The 10,277-nt window shown below is 39.4% G+C and overlaps 1 protein-coding gene across 2 annotated transcripts in view; it reads right to left on the reverse strand.

The window, feature by feature from the left end:
* STXBP6 (syntaxin binding protein 6) overlaps positions 1-9,866 on the reverse strand; it is a 112,842-nt gene extending 102,976 nt beyond the window's left edge. The window contains exon 1 of one of the 2 annotated variants that reach the window (XM_063289999.1): positions 9,759-9,866. The gene's annotated coding sequence lies outside the window, so the exon portion shown is untranslated. Of the gene's footprint in view, positions 1-9,323; positions 9,438-9,758 lie in introns of those variants that run through there. The other variant, XM_063290000.1, reaches the window with a different exon arrangement.
* Positions 9,867-10,277: the final 411 nt, after the last annotated feature.

Genomic DNA, 10,277 nt, shown 5'->3' on the forward strand with positions numbered 1-10,277 from the left:
AAATGCCTTGTGGCAGTACTTTTTAATTATTTAAAGTGGGAATAAAGAAACAATTCTATTTTTTTTACTTTAAATACTGAGAAGCACATTCAAAATATGCAGTTACAGAATGTGTATCAATAATAATTTCCATTATGAAGAAGTGCACATGCTAATCTATGTACAAATGCATGCATATATTGATCCTATTTGATGTCCCCTGTTTGTTTGCTGGCTGTTTTCTATACTGTAATCATAATTCTAATTACTGCAGAAACAAAAGGATGCTGGCTGGGGAATTCTGGGAGTTGAAGTCCACACGTCTTAAAGTGGCCAAGGTTGAGAAATACTGTGCTAGATGATTAATGCCATTTGGTTTTTAAGGTTTCAGAACATGTTGTGATTGCATGCTAAAAGCTTCTGCTTACCTTTGACTACATTCAGACATCATGCTAGAACAAATCTTTTAATCTCCTCTAAGCTGGTCAAAGACACAGGCAACTGGGAAGCCTTAGAAAATAAATGAACAGGTCAGAATTCTAGATGTCCCAATATAGTCATTCTGGCCAATGGAATTGACACGGTGAATGTTGAAGCTTAAATTCTGAACTAGCCAATCAGCGCCCCACAAAAATTACCATTAAAGCCCTGACTAAAGTAGGTCAACACTATCACAATCAGCCATAAAGTCCGGACCACCAACCTCTGAAATCATCATAATCACTGGACCATAACACATAGATGAACTTAAAACCAGCTTATTTTTAAAAATAAATAACCTGTCACATTTATATCCCCATAGTTACATTACTGAAAGCTTAAAAATTTGAGCAGCTGCTTACTGCAAAGCTTTAAATCTTACTAAATTCTACTACCACTACGTACCCATAGAATGTCAGCCCTCCCAGGTAAACCAGACAGGAAACATAACTAGATGAGCTAATTCTACTTTATTGTAAGGCTACATTAACAGAATCTTGCAAGTCTGAATCTCCCACATTCCCTATTTACCGCCAGAGTAATTAGGGCGGACCCTTTCCAAGTTTCTTTCTTTGGCTATTTACCCTGTTGCGGCCTCCTTTCTTTTTTATCTGGTCATTCCCTAGGTGACATCTCTTCCCCCCATCTTCCAAGGTCACCTCACATTCTATCACATTGATTATCGGAAGCATTATCAGATTTGTCTTCCTAAAAGCTTTATCTATCAGAGATATATGCAGTCTACCTTCCTTTAAGCTCTCAGAGCAGGGATATATGGATGTTACATTAGGTCATGCCCATATACTGGGTTTTATATGACATCCAGCTCACCACCCCTGGGGGGGTGGATTTTTCTATTTTACACACTATATATCCTGTGAGGTGTTTTCAGCTATACCACCAGGAAGCACTACATGAATTGTTTCATCTTATTTGGGACTTGTCAGGTTTGGGCAGCCAGATACTATTCTATGGGGTCCAAATCTTCTATTGGGAATTGCACTCACAGACCCTTGCACTTTAGATGAGTGCACACAGTCCTGTAATGCTAGAATTCTTGATTTTAAGGAAAGCTAAGGCTGACTGTAGTCAAATATGTATCTTATCCAAATAAGTTATTTTAATAACCTCAAAGCAACAATTAAGGCTTCTTAGGAACTAATGGGAAAAACGGGTTCAAAATGCTATTTTAAAAATAGATACTAAAAGCCCTATTACAAATAAATCTATTAAGAGTAAAAATGAACAATGGTCAATGCTTTTGCTTCGTCTTTCTTCCTTTTCTTTGAAAAAGAAAATATTGAAGATCCAGATCAAAAAGGGATACATACAGGAAGTGGACAATGCATCAGGTCCCCAAAGAACATTTAGGTAACCAGAAATTACTAAGATAATTGGAAAAACTAAGCTCAGTTCTCTTCAACAAAAAGTCTGTTATCCCAGGCAACTGTAAAGAGCAGGATAAAGCAGCAAGACTGTAGCCTGAGATGATAGAAACAAATTTTTGGAATACTTATTTACTCTGAATAAATTTAAATGTCCAGGACCAGATGAACTAAATCCTAGGATACTGAAGGAACTCAATGATAATCTGCCTAGATCTTTATGCATTTCCTATGGAAGCTCCTGAAGAACAGCAAGAAAAAATAATTGGCTGTAATTAAGTTTTCAGAGGTGAAAGATAAATACAAACTTAACAACTTTATGCTTCAAAAACAGAAGTTTTATTGTACTGCACTAGGCAATGTTGGTAAAAGAGAGAAGGCTAAAAAAAGTAATGAGTTTCAGACTCAAAGAAATTAATACCATAATACTGTATATTTACATGGGATATAAATGGAAAAGTGTAAATAGTTTCCAGATCTATAAATCAAAGTTTCTAAAAAATATTATTCTACACTGTATATTTTAAGAGCCAGTCTGGTATAGTGGTTAAGTCAACTGGCTAGAAACCAGGAGACTGTGAGTTCTAGTCCCGCTTTAGGCATGAAAGCCGGCTGGGTGACCTTGGGCCAATCACTCACTCACAGCCAAACTCACCTCACAGGGTTGCTGTTGTAGGGAAAATAGGAGGAGGAAGGAGTATTAGGTATGTTCGCTGCCTTGAGTTATTTATAAAAATAAGAAAGGAGGGATAAAAATAAATAAATAAATAAATAAATAAATAAATGTTTTATTCTTTCTGGATAAGAGATTATTTTTTTTCTTTTTCATACAGAGTGAGATTTCTAGATATACAATAGTTCTAAGGCCCTAATCTTACTCTTTTTCACTTCACGAAACTGTCAGTATTTTTAAATACATTCAATCAATGAAGACTCTAGGCCCAGATGTTTTTCCAGTACATTGATACTAAAAGTTGGTCAGTTTTTTTTTTAATCAGAGGCACATGATAAAGCTTTTCCAAAGAAATCTATGCCTGTTAATTTTTAAGGAGGCAAATGATATGGTAAAATACTTGCCCAATTTAATAATAATTAATTCCTTGATCTTTTTAATTATCTTCTTTGTAGATAGTAGGAAAGCTGAAGACATAATACATCTTAATTTCAGCAAAGCATTTGACAAAACATTCCATGATTCTGAGTACCAAGCTAGTTAAATGTGAATGGCATGGCATGATAGCTAAGATAATTGATAGATATATCAAAACTTGTACTGGCATTTTTAGCCTTGAGAAAAGAAAAATGAGGAATATAACATTCTTTTCATACCTGAAATAATGTGATATAGAAGATCAAGACCTGTTATCTACCATTTCAGAGAGCAGGACATAGAAGACTGAATTTATATTACACAAATATTTGAAAAAAAAATTTATGGATAAGAGCAATTGGACAGTGGAACAAATTACCTAGAAATATGACAGGTTCCCCTTCACTGCATGTGTTGAGGCTACACCAATATCTATCAAAGGTATTTTAATTTGGATTCCTGAGCTGAATATGGTGTTGCAACTTGATAGCTTAAGTGACTCTTTCAAATTTTACGATTCTACAATTTAGATTAGAAGATGGGCAGATCATTCACATCCCCCAAACTGTTTTAGAAACAGTTTTAAGTGTGTAAAATGATGGACCACAGAGATAAAATAAAAGAATAGAAAATGAAGTAATGGCCCGGGGGAACACAATATTTGCAAAAACCTACATTTTCAGAAGTCTGGTGACCAGTATCCAAAATATATAATTTTTAAAAAGTACACCTAAAACATGTTGCCACTGTTAAATATCCGCATTAAAGCCCAACTGCTAACTGAAAGTTACCCTGAACTTTATAACCTTGTATCACATCAGAAATACCATAGAAAAAATATTAAATATTTTTATTTAAATATTTTAAAAATAGCCAATCATTTGGTGTGAATAGGTAGAAACTCTGCACCACTAAGATATTAGAGCATTCTATGAGCTTTTTTCCCTATATCTCAAAATGAGGGCTTTCTATACTGTAAATAAGAAATTTCCAAAAGTTAACAAAAAGATTAAAAATGCATTTGCCAATGCCTCAGCTTGAAGAAAAAAGATCCAAGTGAGTGGCTTTTTGGCTCTTTAACAAATCAAAAACCTGAGCTCATTTAAGAATTAGTTATTTGCTAGTGTCAAATTAAATACGGTACAATTCATTTCCCTTTTTTTTGCTCAGTGCATGATGGGAGTATTGAGACAGTGACTGCATTCCATGAGACTTTGTAAGTCAAAGAAATTAAAGGTAATTAACATTCCTTGCAATCTTTAGAGGACAGGAAATCATAATTTCATCTATCCTGCTGCAGTATAAATCATGTCGGAGCCTATGACATCACAGCAATTTTTCTGATTCTATCCTGTTTAATTGGTGGCTGCTTAATACCCAAAAATACTTTTTTTTTCTTTTTCTGATTGAATTTCATGGGCTTGTCGATTTACTGGAAGCATAAAACCTACTGTCAATGATATCTGAATTAAATTAAATTAGATTACATTCAGGAGATATTAAGTGAGATTTATGAATACTGTCAAGATACCAGCTTACTCCAAATGTTACGATTTATATGAATTAAAGTAGTTTCTCTAATCAAAAACAGAAAAAAAAAACTATTGATATGTACAACTTAATATAAGGTTTCTGGCTGGGTTTGCACATCATATAAGATCACAGACATTGACAAAATAAAATTCCAAGAATAAACAATTTGTCATATAAATAAATAATTCCATCCAAGCATTGTAACAGTTTCCAAATCTAACATTTCAAAAAGGAAAACTGATCTACCCAGAAATATAGTATGTATGTTTTGAGATAGATATATAGAGATATTCCCATCTTGGGTTCTCTACCAGAGGCCTGAGAGTTTGAGGGTTCTGCACAGTTTCTTAGCTGTTCCTAGCATGACACTCTTCTGGACAGAGAGCTTTGATGTTGTTCCTGGGATCTGTTGGAGCCACTCTCCCAGCTTGGGGGTCACAGCCCCAAGTGCCCCTACCACCACTGGGACCACTTTGCCCTTCAATTTCCACATCTTCTCTAGTTCCTCCTTCAGGCCCTGGTACTTCTCCAGCTTCTCATACTCCTTCTTCCTGATGTTGCTGTCACTTGGCACTGCTACATCTATCACCACTGCTGTCTTCTGGTCCTTGTCCACTACCACAATGTCTGGTTGATTGGCCAGTACCTGCCTGTCCATCTGGAACTGGAAGTCCCACAGGATCTTAGCCCTGTCATTCTCCACAACCTTCTGTGGAATCTCCCATCTGGACTTGGGAGTTCTAGCTCATACACTGTGCAGATGTTCCTGTACACAATGCCAGCTACTTGGTTGTGCCGTTCAGTGTATGCTGTTCCTGCCTGCATCTTACACCCTGCCACTATGTGCTGAACTGTCTCTGAGGACTCTCTGCACAGTCTGCACCTTGGGTCCTGTTTAATGTGGTAGATCCTACTTTTATGGATCTGGTGCTTAGTGCCTGTTCTTGGGCTGCTATGATCAGTGCCTCAGTATTGTCTTTTAGTCCAGCCCTTTCCAGCCATATATATATCTCCTGCACTCTTCTGGACAGAGAGCTCTGATGTTGTTCCTGGGATCTGTTGGAGCTACTCTCCCAGCTTAGGGGTACTTTTGTATTTGCATCCCATCAATTCCAGATTCTCTTGTCTCATCCATGTATGGTTTGTTCCAATAGCCCACTTATCAGATTGTCCTGGTTCCCCAACTTCTGGCACAGACTTTGTTAATCTGGGCGACATCCGAGCCACCGTGACTCTTTTAGTTCAAGTCAATCTCGTATTTGAGGTAGGCAGGTGAAGTGTTAAGAGGTTCTTTGCCCAAGGACCCCTACTGGTAAGGTAGATACCAGCTAGGATTTGAACCCCGGTCTCCTGGGTCAAAGGGCGGTGCTCTAACCACTACATACATACACATATAATATACATATACACATTCACACATATGCATATTATAGAGGACCTATTCTAAATTCATCCCAGGAACCACATAAAATTGAAGAAAGGTATTGCTGTCTAGGAGCTCCTGCCTGTTACTGCACTTGAAGTGCTTAATATTAGAGGAGAAACATGCTAGGATGATACAACAAAATAAAATTAAAAAGTGCCCATGTTATTCCTCTCTTTGGCAACCACCCAATGGTGCTTCTATTGTTGACATTCTAACAGTTTTTTTAATTCAAATATAGAGTAAGGTAAAATATTATCCTATATATGGGTTGCTTATCAATTGTGTATAACAAATACTTCTGCCTCATAGCGTATCTATAATTTGCCAGACTATTTTATAGTGTTTATTTAGTTAGCTCACCTCATAGATGGATTTACAGACAACAGGACTTTGCAGGGCTGTGCAGGGCTTCAGACCTGGATGTAGCTACTTAAAAAAGAGTCATGACAGGTGTTGGCTTCACATTGCCATACATTTCAAAATATCCTTTTGGAATTGAAGTTGGAACATGGCATAGTTCCAGTAGCTAAACTATGTAAGAATATTGCCAAAGGGCTAATTTGAGAAGACAGATCAACTAAAATGCAAGTTGTAAATAAAAATGCTGTTGTTTTTTTTAAAAAAAACTACTCTATAAAAGCAACAACAACAACACATTTGCAACAATGCCTGGATTGGTTTGAATGGAAGACAAAGATAAACAAGACACAACACAAAGAGTCTAATGCAATGTTACTCAAACCTGGCAACTTTAAGATGTGTGGACTTCAACTCCCAGAATTCCCCACCCAGCATGCTGGCTAGGGAATTCTGGGAGTTGAAGTCCACACATCTTAAAGTTGCCAAGGTTGAAAAACACTGGTCTAATGCAACATTTGTACTTGAATAGCCATTACCTAGAATAAACTCACAGCACCCCCAAAGGTTCAGAATATACTCACTGATCAAAGAAAATGGACCATTATTCAAAACACCTTAAAATATCAGTCATACTTTATGCATACTACCTTCTAGGCATTCACCTATATTTTAAATGTTCAAATGTTTTTCAAACACAGGGAAAGCCAAGAGTCACAATCTACCACTCTTTAACTATTTTATTTGAAGAACCTAACCCAGAGTGAAATCCAACCATGTGAACAGGTATCTGCCCATGCAGCAGGACTTTTCCCTTCCTTTACTTCCCAGAAGTGCTCTGGATGATTCCCCAGCTGGTTTTCAGTGCATAAGGTGGTTAGCATGAGGAAATGGAAATTGCCCCTGTACCATTTACTGATAACTGGATGCAACTCATAAAGATCACACCATGAGATACTCATAGCTCCTAAAATTTCTATGTAACATTGGCATAGAAAGATAGACCACAGGCTTTCAACCAAAAATTTGGTTCTCTTTTGTATTAAAATAAACATAAAGTGAGAACAGGAAAATACTACGTTTTCCTGCAAAAGGTTTTGCACATTTTAGGCTACATTCCAATTGTGCCAACAACTGAGTCCATTGAAAAGAGGCTTTTTTCTATACTTCAAGTGGAACTTTCTTGATCTTTCAGAGGCAACTTCTACCTTCTTGAAATGCATGCTCCATTTTTTTTCTTAAGAAACTGATCAACTATAAAAATAAAAGCCTTTCTTTTAAAAACGGTTTCATAACTAAGATGCTGACTTAAATACTATAAAGTAGAAATGTAAGTGCGGAATAGGTTAGTGGTACAAAACTGATTTGTACTAAGCAACACAAAACAATATACAAGAAAATAGAAAAAACTACTGGCAGTGAGTGTTATTGACAATTATATCAAATGGCAGTCACCTCCTGACATGATTTTCAATGGTCTGCAGGCAACAGATTTGGGAGTTGTCAGAGAGGAAAAGGAAATCATAAAAAAAAAAAGACCCAAAACTTCAATTTCAGTGTTATCCTTCTACTGGTGGACAGAAATTATTGGGTATAATCTTTACTACTAACTTCAAGAAGTCCAGAGTAATTCTTCTACTTCAGTAGATCTTAAATGTTCTAAAGTCCTATCTAAAAATAGTTATTAGAAGAAATATTTTTTTTATTGCTGCTGACTAGGTTTTGATAAGAAAAACAGGCTTATGTATTAACGTCTCACATTCTTTTCAGGAGGCCTAATCTTCATATTCAAGCAGAGGAACTATATGTCAGGATATGTTCCCAGGATTGTTCTTGCCACTTCAACTGGAATTCCTGGGAAAGTTTTCAAAAATATATATTTGAACGAAAGGTTCTATTTGTGCCTGTTTGAACTATAAAATTGTAATAGCAACGTGCTATTGAGGAAATTAAAAGAATTAAATTGTAAAAAGTGCACACTGAAGTAAGAGTGAGATGAATGGTGATAAATTCTGTTTTGATAGGACAGGTAGCTGAGGATTTCTGCACTTCAGTGTATGTGCTTTTGTTTTAAAATCTTTAAAAAGCATTGAAGTGGAATCTATGACCAAACTAATCTTCTTGACTGTTAGCTGTGCCACGACTGATATCAAAGAAAATGAGCATTTATAGTTAACACATACCTCCTAGCACTAATTAGAGCTACAGCCAAAAGAAGAGTTGAAGAGGGGCTGATATAGACTTCTGATAAACATGAGTAACACAATTACTAATGGATTTCTATCCCATCCTCATTATTACTTGAAAGCAAATCCTACTGCTTACATCAACTTAAGTGTGTTTTGATCCCTGGCTTAGAATAAAGGATTACAGTGATGAAAAATCTAGCCACTAGAGGGGCGAGTGGGTGCTAGGAGCATCCATTTCTGGACTGCATAAGAATTTTTGGACCATTTCCCACCAAACAGCCCAGCATCAGGCAAACTGAATGACAGATTTTTGATGAGGAGAAAGCAAGAGTCGGAAACAACGCAGACAAGAGAGAAGGAAATACAACTTCTCCCATTAAATGATATGAAACTCGCGTGGCCAAACTGCCAAATTCAGCAACGCCCTGCTTAAATGAGCAAGTCCGAATGGAAGGCAAAGAGGCTGGAAGACAAGAGGCGCATTAAGGGCGTGAGCTGCCCGTTCCCCAACCCGGAGATAAAGCCGCTTGCTCTCTTTAGTCTCTCTGAAGGCAGCCACGCTGAGTTTGCCCCGAGCGCGGCTAGGAAAATGGAGGCAATTCAGCTTCCAGTTGGAGTTTTAGCTCTCGCTCCATCGCCATACAACTCACATTTACGCAGTAGGGAGCAGAGCACTTCTCCGGCCACCTGAAAGCTGTTAAATGAATACGGCCAGCCCTGTCAACTTTTTCCCCCTGAACGCAAGTATAGAGATTCCGATGCCGCACAGCACATGTATGCAGCACCACAATAAGGAAACTCGGAAAAGCGAGAGGATTTCTCCCTCCTCCAGAGAATCCCATGCAGAGATCCCTCCTCCACATAAGCCTTGCCAAAATATTTACCGCGCCATCCCGGATCTCTTTTCAGCGCTCTCCTAAAACGGGCAGGCTGGACGGGGCGAGCTCGCGCGCCAGCTACAGACGCGAGACACTCCCTTCTCCGCGCGTCGACGGCCCGCGGCCGGTCTATCCAAAGTCCGCGCGCCCACGCCAAGCGAGAATCTCCCCGGGAGAGAGGCTTGGACGTTCGCTGGCCACCTCCGGAAAGTGAACGCAGAAGTCGCAGAAGGACCGCGGGGACGTCTCCCTGACACATTCTCGGAGTTCCCCTCCTCGGCTAGCCTAGCGCAGTTCTTCTGAATCGAGCGCTAACTTCGGGATCAGTTGCGCGGAAAAAAAGGAGAAACGCTCCCCGAGCTGGAGCAGTCGGTTGGCGAGCGCCTCCGCTCCAGAGAAAGACAGTCCCCACATATCGCAACCGCCTCCAGCGGGACCTACCTTCCTGCCGCCCCGTTCCGCAGCTCCGGACTCTGCCTTCTATCGCTCCAGCAAAACGACGAGCTGCGCGCGAAGGGTCCTGCCACCAAACTCCGGGCAAAAAAAAAAAAAATCAGACTCACGAGCCCAAGAAAAAAAAAATCTCTGCCGCCCTCCTCCTCCTCTTCCTCCTCCTCGCTCCTCTAAGGCACTTGGCTGGAGCGGCTCTTACTGCTCTTTCCCTGCCAGCAGAGCGGGGCTACCCAGCTGTGAGCCAGCGGTGGGAGAGGAGCGCCACGTGCCTGCGCGGAGCCAATGGAAAGAGGCAGCCGCCAACCTTCCTCGTTTCCCCCCCTTCCCTGCCGTCCCATGTGATCACCTCGAGAGCAGGTTTGGGCACCGTCCCGGAGGAGGAAATTGTAAGAAAAAGGTGTGGGATGAGTTGGCAATTCCGCGGAGTTGTTGCTGGTGGCGTCTCCTCACGAGTGAGAATGCCCCTGGGAACAAGAAGTGAGGTGGAAAAGCTGATGAATATAGGGA

Source organism: Candoia aspera, chromosome 1, assembly GCF_035149785.1.
Source record: "Candoia aspera isolate rCanAsp1 chromosome 1, rCanAsp1.hap2, whole genome shotgun sequence".
Taxonomy (NCBI): domain Eukaryota; kingdom Metazoa; phylum Chordata; class Lepidosauria; order Squamata; family Boidae; genus Candoia; species Candoia aspera.